Below are 17,234 nucleotides of genomic sequence, written 5' to 3'. Positions count from 1 at the left end.
TAATATGTTATAATGGCTGTCTTAGAACAACATATAGAAGAAAATCTCAGGCAATGACTAACAATGATAAAAGAAATATTAGAAGGTAGAATGATCAAACAAGTAATCAATCCTAAATCCCCAGGAAAGAGATATACGGGTCGACTGAGATACAGGTTGACTTCAATGGAGATGAAACAGAAAAAGCAAACTTTTTGTAAGTGAAGAAAAAGAACGGATAGTAACGGAAATGCTTCTTCACAGTTTGAAGCAGCTTCCTTTCTACAGCATGCAGTGCGTCTAGTTCTACATCACGATTCCTCTCAGCTCAAGTGATAATATTCTCCAGTTGTACATATTATGCGTACCAGTCACGACAATGAAAAAGTGAGCCTGATGTGAAAAAATTATTTCATTGTTGTTGGTCCTTATTTTAGTAGTCAGCTCTTGGACGAGGTTTCCAGTTTCGAGACACAAGCAGGCATTCTCCGAGTTGACGATTCTATCGTGGAGCGAAAACAAGCACAAAAACTACACTATCGTTAGACTGAAGGAATTCATAATTCATAGTTTTGAGTACTTTAACAGTCAACACCTATCTCCTCTTCAAGACACTTGCTTTCCACGGCGAGACCCTGTAAGAATAAATTACCGTGTCGCCTTTACGAGACAGCACACACCGCCGTAGGGCTTCCTAATTCAGTTACGACCTTCCAGGAACCGGTAAGCGGTTGCGGTTGCGCTATGCAGCACAGAACCAACGACCTCGCTCTTTCGCGTGCACCGTTACGTAATATCCGTGTGACAAGGTGCGGGCTAAAACCGAGTGCAGTGTTTACCGTCACAATATTTACCGCTTGCACTTGTTGTTTTCTGGTTTTCGCTGGGAAAGATAAATTACTTAACCACTAAATTCAACAACGAAGAAAGTCATTAAACAGTTCTACCACTTCTTGAAGATAGTAATCTCCATAATCAGTTGTTTCAAAGTTGTTTTTTTGTAAATTTGCGATATTATGTTTGTGGAGGCACAAAAATTTCAAATAATTGCAAGTTGCAGCTTTACAGCAAAACAAACTCATTGCACATGATTTGCGCAATAATAGTAAGCTCTGTTGATGTAAGGCACCAGCCAAAAGTTTGTCTGCCTAGCATTTCTTCCGATTCGCAGCTTAAGGCTTAATTTGTAAATGTTCTTAATTTTGTATGTAATGCGTATCTCTGCAGAAATAAACCTATATTATGTTGCACTTTTTTTAAAGAAATGAAAGTTTTTTAGGTACTCTACATCGTACTATATAGTATTTCGCTATCAGCGTAATGTGGTCAGTACACAACGTTTGACTGTTGGTGAGTCAAACGGCTATCGCTTGTACCTTCATGTTGTTATGAGTGGCTCTTTAATGAAAGAATGAAACTTTTGCGAAACGAATGGAGCAGAGCTCATTTTTTCTATTTTCTAGATATGAGGGAAATGGATTCTAACTGAAGGAGTAGGAATATTATATAGACAGTAATGGGAACAAACGGTCAGTCCTGAAGCACTCATGACCACGAACAGACTATTAGTAAGGGCTTATGGCATTTCCCTATAGCCGTAACCTTATAGAAACGCTTCCTCTTAAATCTTTGGCTCTATGCTACACATTTTGAATATAATTCATCCTGATTTCAAGTGCCGGGATTTAATTTTGTACGAGGGCTACTGAAGAAGTTTATCACCTCGACAAACTAAAGTTAAGTAATTAACTTTTTTGTTTGTTTGTAAGTACACGCATGCAGTGTGTGTGTGAAATCTTATTGGACTTAACTGCTAACGTCATCAGTCCTAAGTTTACACACTACTTAACCTAAATTATCCTAAGGACAAACACACACACCCATGCCCGAGGGAGGACTCGAACCTCCTCTGGGACCAGGCGCACAGTCCATGACTGCAGCGCCCTAGGCCGCTAGGCTAATAAGCATGCAGTCCTGGTGCGCATTGAGACCCCTACACCATAGCACGCCGCTAGGCACAAAATAGCGGTAATTCGTTTCCTGCATTCGATGGAAACGTCGCTTAAAGAATCCGCCCTGGAATGTATTTGCAGTTGCGAATAAGAACAATCATAGGCTGTATAAAGGAATGACGACAATGGAAATTTGTGAAACTTCCTGGCAGATTAAAACTGTGTGCCCGACCGAGACTCGAACTCGGGACCCGAGTTCGAGTCTCGGTCGGGCACACAGTTTTAATCTGCCAGGAAGTTTCATATCAGCGCACACTCCGCTGCAGAGTGAAAATCTCATTCTGGTAATGGAAATTTGTGCCGCACCAGGACTCGAACCCGGATTTTGTGCTGTAAGCGAGCGGTCGCCGTGACCGCCACGTGTCGTCGTTCTCGCGCCACAACCTTTACTCGTACACACATTATGTAATTCTCACACAGTGGAGGAAATTTTAACTGAAAGTCGCTGCCAGGTATCGGTTGATAAATACGATATTGCAGTGGCTGTGTTGTTAAGAACGAGGCAGTGTTCCTTCAGACAAGCCTGCCTGTCGGAAGCAATGAGCACAGGGTGTGACGCAGGAACGACGACACATGGAAGTTTAGGTCTGGCCGTGAGCAATGCACAGATAACCTAATGGTAAGACGACAGCTCGCTTAAAGAGGAAAATCCGAATTCGAGTCCCGGTCCCCCACATATTTTCATTGTCGTCATTCCTGTATACAGCTAATGGTTATTCATATTTGCAAGTGCGAATAGATTTCATGTACTTCACAACGTCAGCGCCTGTTCCTTCTGACACGCATGCGTGTTCGAAAGAACGTTGCAGCGTCCTTACTAGCAACACAGGCACTGCAATATCTTATCAATGCATCCTGAGTTGGTGGTTACAGCCGCAACAATCCACCATCATAAGCTTCCGTAAGTAGGTGGCGAAGACGCTTCAGTGTGGTCAGACAAATCCGAATGGCGAAGAAACGGGAATCGCAAAGAAATGGAGGACTGGTACTTTCACGACCTGCTGAACTGTGAACCACCTGAAGACGAGCTGGAACTGGGGACCGACACAGAAGAGAGAGAGCCACGCCCTCCAACCATGGATGAAGTCGCACAAGCTATAAGCGATCTAAAGAATAATAAGGCAACTGCAGAATATGGTATAGCAGTCGAGATGATAATGTGGGGAGGCAACAAAGCAGTAGACAACATGACCAACATAATCCACTAGATCTGGAGAACAAAGAAGTTGCCAGGATGAAAGAATGCAGTTATATTACCAATACATAAGAAGGGGGACAAGAGAGATGCAAACAACTACAGAGGAATATCGCTACTAGAGGTCGGATACGAGGTGCTGTCAAAATTATTGCTCAAGAGAGTAGAAGAAGAGGCAGACAGTGCAGTTGGCGATTGGCGACTACCAAACGGGGTTCAGGAAGGGAAGAGGTTGTATAGAACAGATTTTTATCCTGAAGCAACTGATAGAACATAGGGCCTTAAAAAACAAAAAGACAATAATAACCTTCGTGGACTTCACAAAGGCACATGGCTCGATCGACAGACAGACTCTTGTTCGGATCCTGAAGAACAGGGGACTTGATGGAACTACACAAGAACTCATAAAAGAAATTCTGACAGACACAAAAACAAGGGCGAGATTCAGAGGAGCACTGTCAGTAGAATTTGAGATCAAGACTGGTGTTAAACAGGGATATGGATTGTCACCATTGTTGGTCAGTATAGCACTGGACGAAGTGATCAGGCAGTGGAGAGCAATAAACGAGGAAATGGGGAAACCAAAGACTCATGTGGGGGACAAAAAGGACAACAGGGCTCAAGTGGACTGCCTAGCTTTTGCAGAGACGGAAGAAGACGCAAAGACACAACTCGACAACTTAAGTAAGGTAGCCAGAAAGATAGGACTGAGGATCGCCTATAACAAGACAAAGACATTAAATTCTGCTGCAGACTGGGAAACACCGGTAGGCACTGTGCAAATGGTGGACAAATTTAAATACCAGGGAGAATTTATAACGGGAAGGAATAGGAGCAAGGAAGGAATAGCAGAGAGGATAAAGATATTGAGGTCAGCCTTCTGTATGACGAGAGAGATATACAATAAAAAGAATATATCCACAGAGGCAAAGATGAGCCACTACAAGGCATCGGTGAGGAATGCAGTATTATATGCTGCTGAGACGATGACACTAGGAAGAAATGGGGCAGAACAACTAGAGAAAGAAGAAAGAAAAATACTGAGAAAAATACTAGGTCCCAAAAGAGGTGGAGAGAGGTGGATGCGAAGACCTAGAGAAGAGTTGTACCGGAATATAAGAATAATATCTGGGGAAATGAGACTCAAAAGGGCAAGGTTTGCTGGACATGCAGTTAGGATGCGTATGGAGAGAATGACGAAGAGAGTGTAGGAAACAACACGGAGCACAAGGGGAAAGACAGGAACCTAGTGGGTTGTTGAACTTCGGAAGGACTGGTTCGAATTGGGTTCAAATGGCTCTGAGCACTATGGGACTTAACATCTGTGGTCATCAGTCCCCTAGAAGTTAGAACTACTTAAACCTAACTAACCTAAGGACATCACACACATCCATGCCCGAGGCAGGATTCGAACCTGCGACCGTAGCAGTCCCGCGGTTCCGGGGTTCGAATTGGGGATCAAGATCGAAGGAAAGGAAAATTGGAGGAACAAATATATACCGACCAACATGCCGAAGGTCAACGACAGAGACGAATACAGGAAAAGATTAGTGTCACCAGTGGAGCCGAAAGGAGAAAAGGACACTGAAGGTCTCTGAAGAAGAGCGGGAGAGAAGAAGAGAAAGAATGAAGACGTTCTGGGAGAAGAAGAGGAAAATTCAGTCCTCGAAGGGGCTACCCGTGGTCCTACAGAGGCCGTAACGCTAGAAGAAGAAGAAGTGGAGGACTGGGTCTCGAAGACCGGCGTGTCACGAAGTGAGAGAGTAAAAAGTGAATATCGATTATGCATCAGTTTTAAAAACTGGCACGACATTTTCTACACGACAACGGTCGCCTCCCGCTGAGTTCCACGACTGCTCACACCTGTTAAAAAAATGGCCGTCGAACCGAGTTAGCAGCGGAATTGTTGCATCTGCATCAGGCCAGTCCAGATGTCTTCTTTAGCAGCCGAATTACCATGGTAGAGTACTGGGAGTATCGCTATGGCGCCGACACAAAGGAGCAAAACCCGGCAGTGAAAACATCTAGTTGTGATCCGAAGGAACAAATCATCACAAGAGAATATTTCTGAAGTGTGCTGAAGAGGCTACCAGAGGTGTCGACACGTAAAGTCACCGTAAGCTGTCTAAGGGGTGTTTTTGCTCCACGACGGCGCCACAGCTCATTCTTCACAGTACAGTCACTGCTGCTACTTCTGAGGGTACAAAACTTTGCTTTTCCCGTGACTTGGTACCCTGTGATTGCATCCTTAGCCCTTGGTGCATAAGTTCGTAGAGTTTTTCCGTATGTTTAATACACACAATAGATACACGTAACAGAGAATTTAGTCATCAATAATAAACTCTCCTTCACTGTTTACAGCAATCTGCCAAAGCTGGAGCAACTATTCCATACTGCGACTGTAGAAATCACGTGATTTTGAGGCAAAGAATTCGTCGACCTACGTTCGCAGCGCATTGTCGAAGTTCCTTGAAGGTTGTTAGATACAGAGCGGAAGAAGTGGAAATCTGTATAGAAGTCAGTGTAGCATAGTGTTGGAGAGCGTTATCGTGGAGTAGAATCACTTCAAGCAGTCTTCCTGGTTGTTGTTCCAGGACTGCGTCTGCAAGACATCTCAGTTGTTGACAGTAGATGTCAGCAGTGACTGATACATCTCGAGGAAGCAATTCGTCGTACACCACACCATCTGTTCCATCAGATGCATGACATTATGTTTTGTGGATGCGCGCAGGTCTTTGTGTGGGGATTTGCTGCTTTGTTTGGGCTCAGCCATTACGTTCTTTTCCTTATGTTAGCATAAAGACACCATTTCTCGTCACCAGTAACCATACAGGATAGGTATGTTCGGTGCTGAGCCAATTGCTGAAGAGCAAGCAGAAACACACATATGGTCACACGCTGATTATTGTGATTTTGGCTTAGAGCATGCGGTACCCATTCACCCGACTTTTGAACCTTCCCCGTTGCATGCCAATATCGCACGATGGTGGAATGATCATAGTTCATCAGACTTGTCAAACCTCAAGTACACTGACGTGGATCACTGTGGATTAATGGGTTTAAGCGATCTTCATCAAACCTCGAAGGTCATCCTGAACGTGGAGCGTCGCTAATGTCAAAACGATCCTCCTTAAAACGAATGAACCATTTTCTTGGCATGCTTTGTCCAATGGCGTTATACCATACATGGTGCAAATGTTTCTGGCTGCCTCCGCTTCTGTCACACCGCTACAGAACCCACACAGAAGAATATATCGGAAATGTTCGAATTTCTCCAATTGGCACTCCATTTTCTAGCGTTCACGGCTCCACTCACTATCTCCAAATGACGAAAAGGCAATATGTAAACTCGAATAGCAACAGTGAACTACAAATAAAAAATAACAAACGATAAATAAAACAATAGCAACCGAAATACCACTACCCAAAACAAAAACACTACGAACTTGTGCACCATCCTAAGAGAAACCGTTGCGTGGCACGCCTTTCCACGTTGACGACGAGGTGATTTTCGAAGTGCGATGTTTCCTGAACAGCCAAGATGCAAACTACGACCAAGGTCTCCGCCAAGTCACCAGTTTTTTAGAAAAAATGTGTCGCATTGAAGGGTGAATACACAGAGAAGGGTTACAGCAATCAAGACGTCTCGTGTTCGCAGCTGGCTTTTCTCGAAGCGATAATGAAAGTATTGTGGCTATACCTCGACTAAGACTTTCTTATGTAAAAGTCTGGTTCTCTCATGTACCTCTGTTGCCACAGAACCACTCTACATGTCACTGTAGTATATAAAATATGGCATAAATCTGCAAGTTATTCCACGCATGCTAACTCTCTCTCTCTCTCTCTCTCTCTCTCTCTCTCTCTCTCTTTTAGCTATAGTGCTGATATGCTCATGTAACAGAGATACGTGACGAGTATTTTAAGAGTTTTGGCTAATCTGCTCCAAAGTCCTTCCAGCAATACCAGGAGAACGCCTGAGGCATACTGTTTATGGGAGATAACACTGTAAATCTAATACCTGAACCAGCTATCCAACCACAGAAAGAAATTTTCACTCTCCAGCGGAGTGTGCGCTGATATGAAACTTCGTGGCATATTAAAACTGTGTGCCGGACCGAGACTCGAACTCAATACCTTTGCCTTTCGTGGGCAAGTGCTCTACCGACTAGGTTCGCAGAAGAGCTTCTGTGAAGTTTCGAAGGTAGGAGACGAGGTACTGGCAGAACTGAAGTTGTGAGGACAGCTCGTGAGTCGTCGTTTGCGTAGCTCAGTCGGTAGAGCACTTGCCCGCGAAAGGCAAAGGTCCCGAGCTAGAGTCTCGAACCGGCACACTGTTTTAATCTTCCAAGAAGTTTCATGTCTAATCACATCTTGTCAGGTGGACAGTTTTCTCTGAGGCTGTCACCTAACATATTTCAGAATGTTTTTATGCTCCTTTCCGTTGATCAAGTAGTCGAATCAGGGACGCTGCATAATAATTGCAGTCAAGATTCACTACCTCCAGCGACTCTTACTTTTATTACTTTCTGTTCACTTTTCTTTTCAGTACGGTGTGGGGATTGAGCAGTTGGGAATTTATAGACTGACTAACAAAAAAAAAGATAAATAGTCCTTCTAAGAGGAGCTGGTTGCCATAAAAACGTACAAAGCCCGAGGCGAAGTCGCAGCCTGAGGTAGACAGACAGGCATTCAGTTCTTTCATCCCATGCTCTCAGGTGGAACATCGGAAAAACACATTATTGTTCGAAGCAGCCTTTTAGCAGGATAAGAGATCCCTAGTCATGTGTCACTTTCCAGAAGGTGGTATGCGAATCTTCGTTATCTCAGGAGCAACGCGATGAAACAACTTTAGGGTTACATTTTCAGATTCCAGCATTCTGGCTGGTTCTCACCGTTGGTTTCCCTAGAGTATGCAGTTTCTCGGTTGTGCAGCCGCCCATAGCTGTGTTTCACAGTAGTACCATGCAACAGGAGAGATTTTCTGTCTTTCTCCCCTCCCCAGAGCGCTGTTGGTTGCAAATGGAGAAAGGAGTCGAAACCAGTTTCTCACTTCAGGAGACAGTTATTCTGTTTTAATACTTGGCAGCCACCTAGTTTACTTCAGATATACAATTTGGCTCTATCACTGGTGTTAGATCCTATTTTTCCGTGTTCTTCTTGAAATTTACTAACCATGTTTACGTTGCCTTTACCGTACCCACCCATCTGTGTCAGGATTACAGTTCATCATTAGATTCCCTTGTTCGATTATTTAATGTTCATATGTTTATCCCAATAGGTAACTCATGGTTTTTTACCTTGTAATAATAAATCTGCTTCGGTTATACATTAGATCATCCCTCCTGTCATCAGTATGTCTATGTGGTTGGTGTGGTACCCACATTGTCATGCTTGATTCGGCCACCCCCATTAACTACCATTCAGTAAGACATTTACGTTGTGCGAAATTTATTATTTCCTTTAACTAACTTGCATGATCGTACGGGGTGCGTCCCTTCCCTGTAGGTTGAAACTTCCCCGTTGAATAATTCTACATGACTGTGCTTAACCTGACACACAATATTTTTAGCGCAACGCAATCTGACTTTCAAGAATCCCTACAAAAGAATGGCCCTGACTAACATTAAACTATATCTTCCAGAAATCACTTACCTCACAAAAATCTTCGCTACTCAAGCTACTGCAATACCGCAAGCGCCACTACTGCCAGCTAAATAAAAGATTCAAACTATGGAAGGCACTAACTACTGATAGGGATAGTTAGCAAATGAAAGATATTAATAGAGAACAAACAATGTATTTACCTTAATATCATCACAAGTCATAATATATATATCAGTTCATGACAAATTACAAACCTCCGCCATCTCTCTCCCCACATCCACCACTGCTGGCGGCTCACCTCCAACTGCGCAACGCTACGCGCTGTTCACAGCCAGCTGCCGCTGCCCAACACTACAATGGCGAGTATTACAACAATGCAAAGCAGACACAGACTGCCCACAGCACAGCCAGTGATTTTCATACAGAGGTGGCGTTACCAATGAAAAAACCTAAACAGCCTACTTACATAGCCCCCATGCTCCCCACAAAAAATTTTACAAAATATTTTTGGGCAGTGGCCAATAATGATTTGAAAAAATTTTTCATAATTACAATAACAAAGATATCAAATGCACACACTTATTTATACAACGTTGGTCAAAAGCTAAAATTTTGTCACAGTCCATAAAGACAGTCCTCATCATTCATTACGGTAAAATATAGTGTTTTTCTCAAAGTCTGAGCAGTAGAAGAAAATGCACACGGAAGTAGTGGATTTCCATGCATTCTTGAAGAAGTAGTGTTGTCCTTCTAACGGAAAGACAGTGCTGACTCTCGACATGCAGACAAGTATTGGGTCACAACAGAGCAAACCCACTGCAGAGTCAGTCGAAGTTTTGATGAATATTGGTAGGTCATCACAGAGCAGACCCACTGTAGTCCTGGTAGAGATTACGATATTGGTGGGCCACCAGAGGCGCAGACCCACTGCAGTCCTTGTAGAAATAATGGTACTGATGGATCATCAAAGATGTAGACCCACTGTAGTCCTTGTAGAGATGACCAGCAGCCATCTGTTGCGATTGTGCAGGTGCACATTCACCATCGAAGAGGCTTGCGGAGAATATAGCAAGTCCATAAACCACCACTTGTGCACTCACAAAGTTTTTGGAATTGTCCTTAGATCCAGCAATGCTGTTATCCAGTCCCTTGCTGAATCATTAACACACGTGCAAACACTATCAGTCCCTACTTCTCACATATTGTCCATGTACTATGACCAACAGAAACGTGTGCAGTGAAATGTTACTTAATTTGAAGAACTGGTAACAATTACAATTTTATAACATGAGAATACAATAACAAAGGTACACAATACATCATTAAAAACATAACAATATAGATAACATTTGTAGTAATAGGGGCTTTACAAAAGAATAGAAATAGACATATACGTCAGTGTTACAGGAATTATGACATGAGTACATACATAGAAGATCAGAATAATTATTGAAACATCAACTTCACACATGAGCATTTAAACAGAATGAATAATGTCTAACATCTTTACAAAGTAAATAACATATTATTAATGCCAATTATATTTGAGGATAACAGTATTCCTCATCATAGTGAATGTAGCGTAATATTAAAAGAGAAAAAAATTCTATGAAACTACACAGAGACAGGAAGAAAACAAATACACAAGGGTACACAAACACGTACTGGGATAACACAAAAGGAAAGGACAGGGTTCGTTTTCAGTGTAACATTTGGTACTGCAGTCCATCCCAAAACTTCATTCTATAGATCTTTCGTCTTATTTCAACCTTTGCTTCCACCAAAAAAATCTTATCCAAGCATGCTTTCTGTATTCTGTTCATATTTCTTTCAAAATAATTATTTCTGATTGTACAATACTCATTTGGGCCCAAATCCTTTTTATATAACTTCGCAATGCATTCTTTACCTATTCTCCATAGTCAGTTTCTCATATAGTCTACCCCCTCTTAAGCTAACTTAAATCTACTGAGCTCAGATGCTAAACTAAGGGACGAGGCAATGCAGCAGCACGTAAAACAATTATTATAAACAGCTATGAAAAAAATGGAAAATTGCAAAGCAAGCTACAGTATAAATTAGCAAAAGTCAAATTCAATAACACTATGCCTGGCAAACAGCAGCAACTTATACCTAAACATGACATAGCGCAAGCAGAAAAAATATTACACTAAAATGGCCATGTCTAATACCTATGTCGCATCTTAACATTAGAGTGATGCATCACAATTTATTCTACAAAAGAAATTACCAAGTACTTGAAAAGAAAATTATGTGTTACTGTTACTAGTTCCTTCTTATTGTTCTTTCCTTTCCAAGTGCTCCTTTTTTTAAAGAATGTGGATCATAAAATAATTATTTAATAGATCTGTTGACAGAAAGTGTTCACATTAGCAAATGCATTTCATTTTATAAAAGCAATGCTGCAACACAGCTGAAAAACAGGTATCAAATAAAATAAGCAACTACGAAAAGCAAAGCATAAAAATATCATTCAATAGTCATGTGACATTTCATAAGTTAGTAGAAATTCTCTCAACTCTCGTAGAAAGACGCTTGTCATAATCAGGTGTGCAGATGTAAAAATATTTCTTGTCATTTTATTAGGCATTTCAGTAAATATCATAAATTACGAGCTCCACAGTATGCTTTCGACAAGGAAATGTCAATAGCGAGTATAATGGCCCCCCCTTTTGTGTTTTTTTTTTTTTTTACCTGTGCCGCTGTAAGGCTAATGGCTTTTTTTTCGGGCGGCTGTCGCCCAGGTGGGTGCCCGCGACGCATTACGTGCAGGTGGCCACTTAACTTTCTTACGGAAATGTTTACGACAGCAGTTTCCGCTACAGTGACAGTCTCACATAAAAATATTTCACAGGTCAAGAATTAGCGTTGCAATTCTGTAGAAAGAAAATCCTATAAATATAAGTGTCCAAATAAAATATTCGTCAGCATTGTGATACAGTCACGAATTTACGCACATTTCATAACTCTTAAAGTACGATTCTTGGTTTCCAACAACCTTTTCCACAAATCAGAGTCACCACTACTCATTATTCCTTACCTTATTACATATACATATTCGTCGACACTTCTTCAATATTTCATCATGAGAAATACGTAGCATAATAAACATTCCTCAACAACATAATACACATCGTCGGCGTAATAATAACATCATAACACCTCAGTCAAATCTCAAAAACGTCGTAGCTTTCTGCAATAATTTCAAAACCTAAAAAAATTCTCTGCTCATTTCAATAGTGTCATCTACCTCAAACGTACTTTAAAATCATGCTCCCTTACCAAATATATCATTCAAAGCTCTCATAGTATCACAATGGTTCCGAAAAAATATGAACAGATCACACAGTACAGACAAAATACAATTTCGTAAGTGTGAAGTAATCCAACTCTGTAATTGCGTAAATATATGTCACTGATGTAATAAAAAAAGTTTATCTCTCAGTTACATGATCAGATAGCTGTGTAATTTGTGTGTTAGAGAAATATGGTACCGATGTGTAAAGTTGTATAAGCAAATACCATATTAGCTAGGGTTCCTTGTGCTTGCCAAACACATAGTACACAAAGTAAGCGTGTACCCCCCTGAGGATTAATGTAATTATACCCTCAGGTGCTACAGATTATTGCAATGGAATGAAATGTATCACGGAAAAACTTTGTATCATTGTATTTCAAATATCTTTGAAAATAAATGTTTTTAGTACAAAATTGATCTCTCAAATACGTGTCCTGTAGCGCTAAACATGCGTCTTGCTGTAAGATAATCTCTGTGGAAGTGTCGTAGTTATCGTCCCCCAAAGCTAAGCTCTGCAGAAGTCAATGTACTGACCTCATGATAAACAAAGTGAAATGCTTTGCGTATAGATATCGTAGTTGTTATGCTTATTGGCGTGATGAAGAAAGTACTGTGCTGTAACGTATTGTTGTGCTACGAAAAGGCTGTCTCATTGTAGCTATACCACAAAAGTTACTACTAAAACATGTTTTACTTTCCAGAAGAATTCAGAAAAACTGTGCAGATATAAAACAGATACACCGCAAAAGCAACAATGTAAATTATGTCACACATTAGTAGTGTCGTAATATAACCGTGTAGCTGTCAAAGAAACCAAATACTAAGTCATCTTTAATCTCACAGAAAGTACTTTAAATCCCAAATGTATTTTCAAGTAAACCAAAATGTTGCATTAAAATCTCATTAGCAGTACTGGTAAATGTTCTAATCGTGCAACTAACAAGCAAGAATGTACACACACAATTACACTGTGTCGTCTGTTCGCAATAACAATGCATTCGTAATTTCTGTTTAAATAAGTTCTCTTGGTTCTTGACTGGATATCTAACTTCAAACATTGTTGCATGTTAACAGATTCTAAGTCTGACAAATTGTACAAGTAGCGTGAAGTGAAAATTGCAAAGACTAAGTTAAAAAGCAGATTATCTGTCAATAAATGGTTTTACATGAGAAATGTGGTGTAAACCTTTACTCTTCCTAGTACGCAGAGTTTCAACTTCAACGCAATTATCATGCAGTATTCGTCGGTAAAGAATACTGGAATTTTGCTCAAGGTTAACGTCTATGTTATTTTTCTCTGAGCCACCTGGCGCACGTGGGTGCCTGCGGTGCGAGTCATTGTCTGTCTCTTTGTTGCCGCGCGTCGTTACTGGGATTAGGAGGCCTAACTTCCACAAATTCGCCTTGCCGAGAGGGCCCAGCTCTGTTTAAAGCTCGCCAGTTCTGATGGAATTCAGGTCTGTCGTTTTGTCGGTAGTTTACACAGTTTCTTTCGTGTCGGTCACGTGGTGGAGAATTTGTCCCTGAATCGTAACTGCGCGCTGAACTGTTGCGTCTGAAATTATTCTGTCTCCCTTGATAATAATAGTTCTGATTACCATATTGTCTGTTTCTATGGTTATCTCTGTCATATTCATTACTACGGAAATGCGATCTTTCTCTGTAACTATTACTCTGCCAATGGTTGTCATATGGGTGGTGTCTGTTTTGGTCACGATTTGCGTTGTAAGAATAGGCTTGTCGTGGCCAGTTATTGTTTCTGTCGTCACGGAATTGTGACGTATGTGACCTGTAGTGATTGTTTTCCTGTTTTCGCATCCGGCGACTGTCTGTGTCAATTTCTAATTGTTGTAGGAGTCCCTGAAAAGCTTCAATGTCGTCTTTGCAACGTCCTGCCAAAATAATATGCCGTAAATGTTCAGGCAATTTGAGTAAGCAAATGCGGATGAGTTCTGAGGGGCTGTATGGGTTTGAAAGATACTGATTCTTATGCAACATGTCTTCAAAATATTTGGCAAGACTGGAAAATTCAGATTGTTCAAAGTGTTTCATCATCATGATGCTATGTTTTACACGATCTTGTGTGGCTTGAGACCAATATGCTGAGAGGAAGGCATGGTAAAATTCTCCCTCACTGTGGCAATCGTGAATGACGGATCGCATTCTTACACCTGGTTCATTCTCTAAGTAGCCACACATAAATTCTAACCTGTGCTCCAATGACCAGTTGGGAGGGAAACAATGAGAGAATTGATGGAGCCACGCTTGTGGATGAATGTCGTTGGCAGAATTCTTAAACGTTTTGAATTTACGTGTAGTAATGAACAGCTTATAGTCAAAATCATCGTGTCGGCGAGTAGCATCTCGGTCATAGTTACGTCGTGTCGGCGGTTCCATCTCAAAATTCGGTGTACCTTGCCAATTTCTTTCATAATTACCGAAATGCCCTGTGTTATTATTTTGTGGCTTTTGCGTATTTCTAAGTTCCTCTTCCCGTGTTGGAGCGCGAGTGTCTTCTGAAATACGTAATTCTTGTATTACCTGTGTCAGCTGATCTTGTACTTCCCGGATTTCTCTTTGGTGTTGCGTATCAATTTGATTCAGATTTTGTTTCAGTTTCCTAATTTGTTCGCTCTGTTCTGTGTCATTAAAGACTACCGGTTTTGCGTCATTCAGATTATCATCTACCTTCGTAGATAAATTATTTAGCTGATCCGAAAGTTCAACTACTTTCTCTGATAATGAACACATTTCCTCAGTGTGTTTTTCTGAACCAAGTTTCAGAGTGTCCATTTGTGTTGAAATCGAATCTACTGTGTCCTTTAAGTTATCCTGAGTTTTTGCAAGTTGCGTAACCGAATCGGTAGATGCAACTGAGTCAAATTTAGCTTGCAAGGTCTCATGATTTTCATGAACAATAATTTGCAGTTCTTTTATGGCTGCTTCGTGATTCTGTAATGCATTTTCATGCCGCGAAAAAATAGGTTGAAAATGCTCACAAATTTGTGTTTTTACGTCATTACAGACTTTTTGACATTTCGATTCAATGTTATGTAACTCAGTAGTTAAATCTTCACGTGTTTGTTCAAGTGTGGTGTCTAACTTTTGAAGATTTTGTTCCATTGCGTCTAACTGTTGCTGTGTTTGTCTCTGATGTTGTTCCATTGTGTCTAACTTTTTAAGATTTTGTTCCACTGTGTCTAACTTTCGAAGATTTTGTTCCACTGTGTCTAACTTTCGAAGATTTTGTTCCATTGTGTCTAACTTTTGAAGATTTTGTTCCATTGTGTCTAACTTTTGAAGATTTTGTTCCATTGTGTCTAACTTTTGAAGTTTTTGCTGTGTTTGTCCCATTTGCTGTATTAATTGTAATAACAATGCACTGGTGTCTGGAACATGTTCCTCAGTGCTTTTCGGCAGTGAATTTGCACCGGCAACATTCACATTTTGACAAGCAGAAAATGTGTCTTGACTTATTTGAGAAAACGGTGAGGAACCAAAACCTGAATCTACAGTATTTGCGAGATTGTTTCCTGTCATTTCGGATTCCTGAGGCGAGCTGTTGCCGACCGATCGATCGATAATGCTTCCCTGTTCTCTACATGTTTCAATGTCTACACCATTATTTGACGCCCGCTCCATTTCCCTATGCACAGTTACCAAATTACTACTTTGAACATCAGTTAATTCATTACTCTGTGGCGCTAACACACTGCTTTCATTTTCACTGTCATTTCTCAGTTTACTTTGGAGCCTAGTATTACGTTTTTCACACGCCATTATTGTCACAGTATTTCACACGACAACACAGAAAAGCACAATTTGAAGAGCAAAAATAAGAGAACACATTAACATAACACTGAAAAAAATATCTAGTTAATTGCACGCGCTGCTGAGAAATACTTGGTGTAAAACTGCATGCATGCTACAACTGTTTTACTGTACCACAATGAAAGACTGCAACTACAAAGGAGATTCTCTCTACAATTACGCGCTAGCAATAAACAAAGGCTACACTAATAACACAAACTACAAGAAAAAAAATCAGAAGACTCCAGTGAGGTATCCTAGGCCAAGGGTCGACATATGAAACTTCCCCTTTGAATAATTCTACATGACTGTGCTTAACCTGACACACAATATTTTTAGCGCAACGCAATCTGACTTTCAAGAATCCCTACAAAAGAATGGCCCTGACTAACATTAAACTATATCTTCCAGAAATCACTTACCTCACAAAAATCTTCGCTACTCAAGCTACTGCAATACCGCAAGCGCCACTACTGCCAGCTAAATAAAAGATTCAAACTATGGAAGGCACTAACTACTGATAGGGATAGTTAGCAAATGAAAGATATTAATAGAGAACAAACAATGTATTTACCTTAATATCATCACAAGTCATAATATATATATCAGTTCATGACAAATTACAAACCTCCGCCATCTCTCTCCCCACATCCACCACTGCTGGCGGCTCACCTCCAACTGCGCAACGCTACGCGCTGTTCACAGCCAGCTGCCGCTGCCCAACACTACAATGGCGAGTATTACAACAATGCAAAGCAGACACAGACTGCCCACAGCACAGCCAGTGATTTTCATACAGAGGTGGCGTTACCAATGAAAAAACCTAAACAGCCTACTTACAAGGTCAGCAGAGTTCAGACTTTAGCATCATAGTGGTGTGCAAAACAGCCCAACCGACACCCCACACTCTCCAGTCCAACAAGATGAAAAGCGCGTTCATAAGTAAAATATACTTGCGCCCGTTTCCATTTCTTCTTTGGATCCTTTGTGATTCTTGTTTTTAGCAGTATAGTTTGATGCATGCATAGGCAGGAATATCCGACTGCTTGGGTAAGTATTTTGACGAATATTATGACACGATATATATGTGATCAAAAGTAATCGGCCACCTGGCTGAAAATGACTTAAAAGTTCGTAGCGCCCTCCATGGGTAATGCTGGAATTCAGTATGGTGTTGGCCCACCCTTAGCCTTGATGACAGCTTCCCCTCTCACAGGCATACGTTCAATCAGGTGGTGGAAGGTTTCTGGGGAATGGCAGCCCATTCTTCACGGAGTGCTGCACTGAGGAGAGGTATCCATGTCGGTCGGTGAGG

The sequence above is a fragment of the Schistocerca serialis genome, chromosome 6 (assembly GCF_023864345.2).
Source record: "Schistocerca serialis cubense isolate TAMUIC-IGC-003099 chromosome 6, iqSchSeri2.2, whole genome shotgun sequence".
Classification (NCBI taxonomy): domain Eukaryota; kingdom Metazoa; phylum Arthropoda; class Insecta; order Orthoptera; family Acrididae; genus Schistocerca; species Schistocerca serialis.
The sequence above is the reverse complement of the archived record's forward strand: the minus strand, read 5'-3'. Positions refer to the sequence as shown.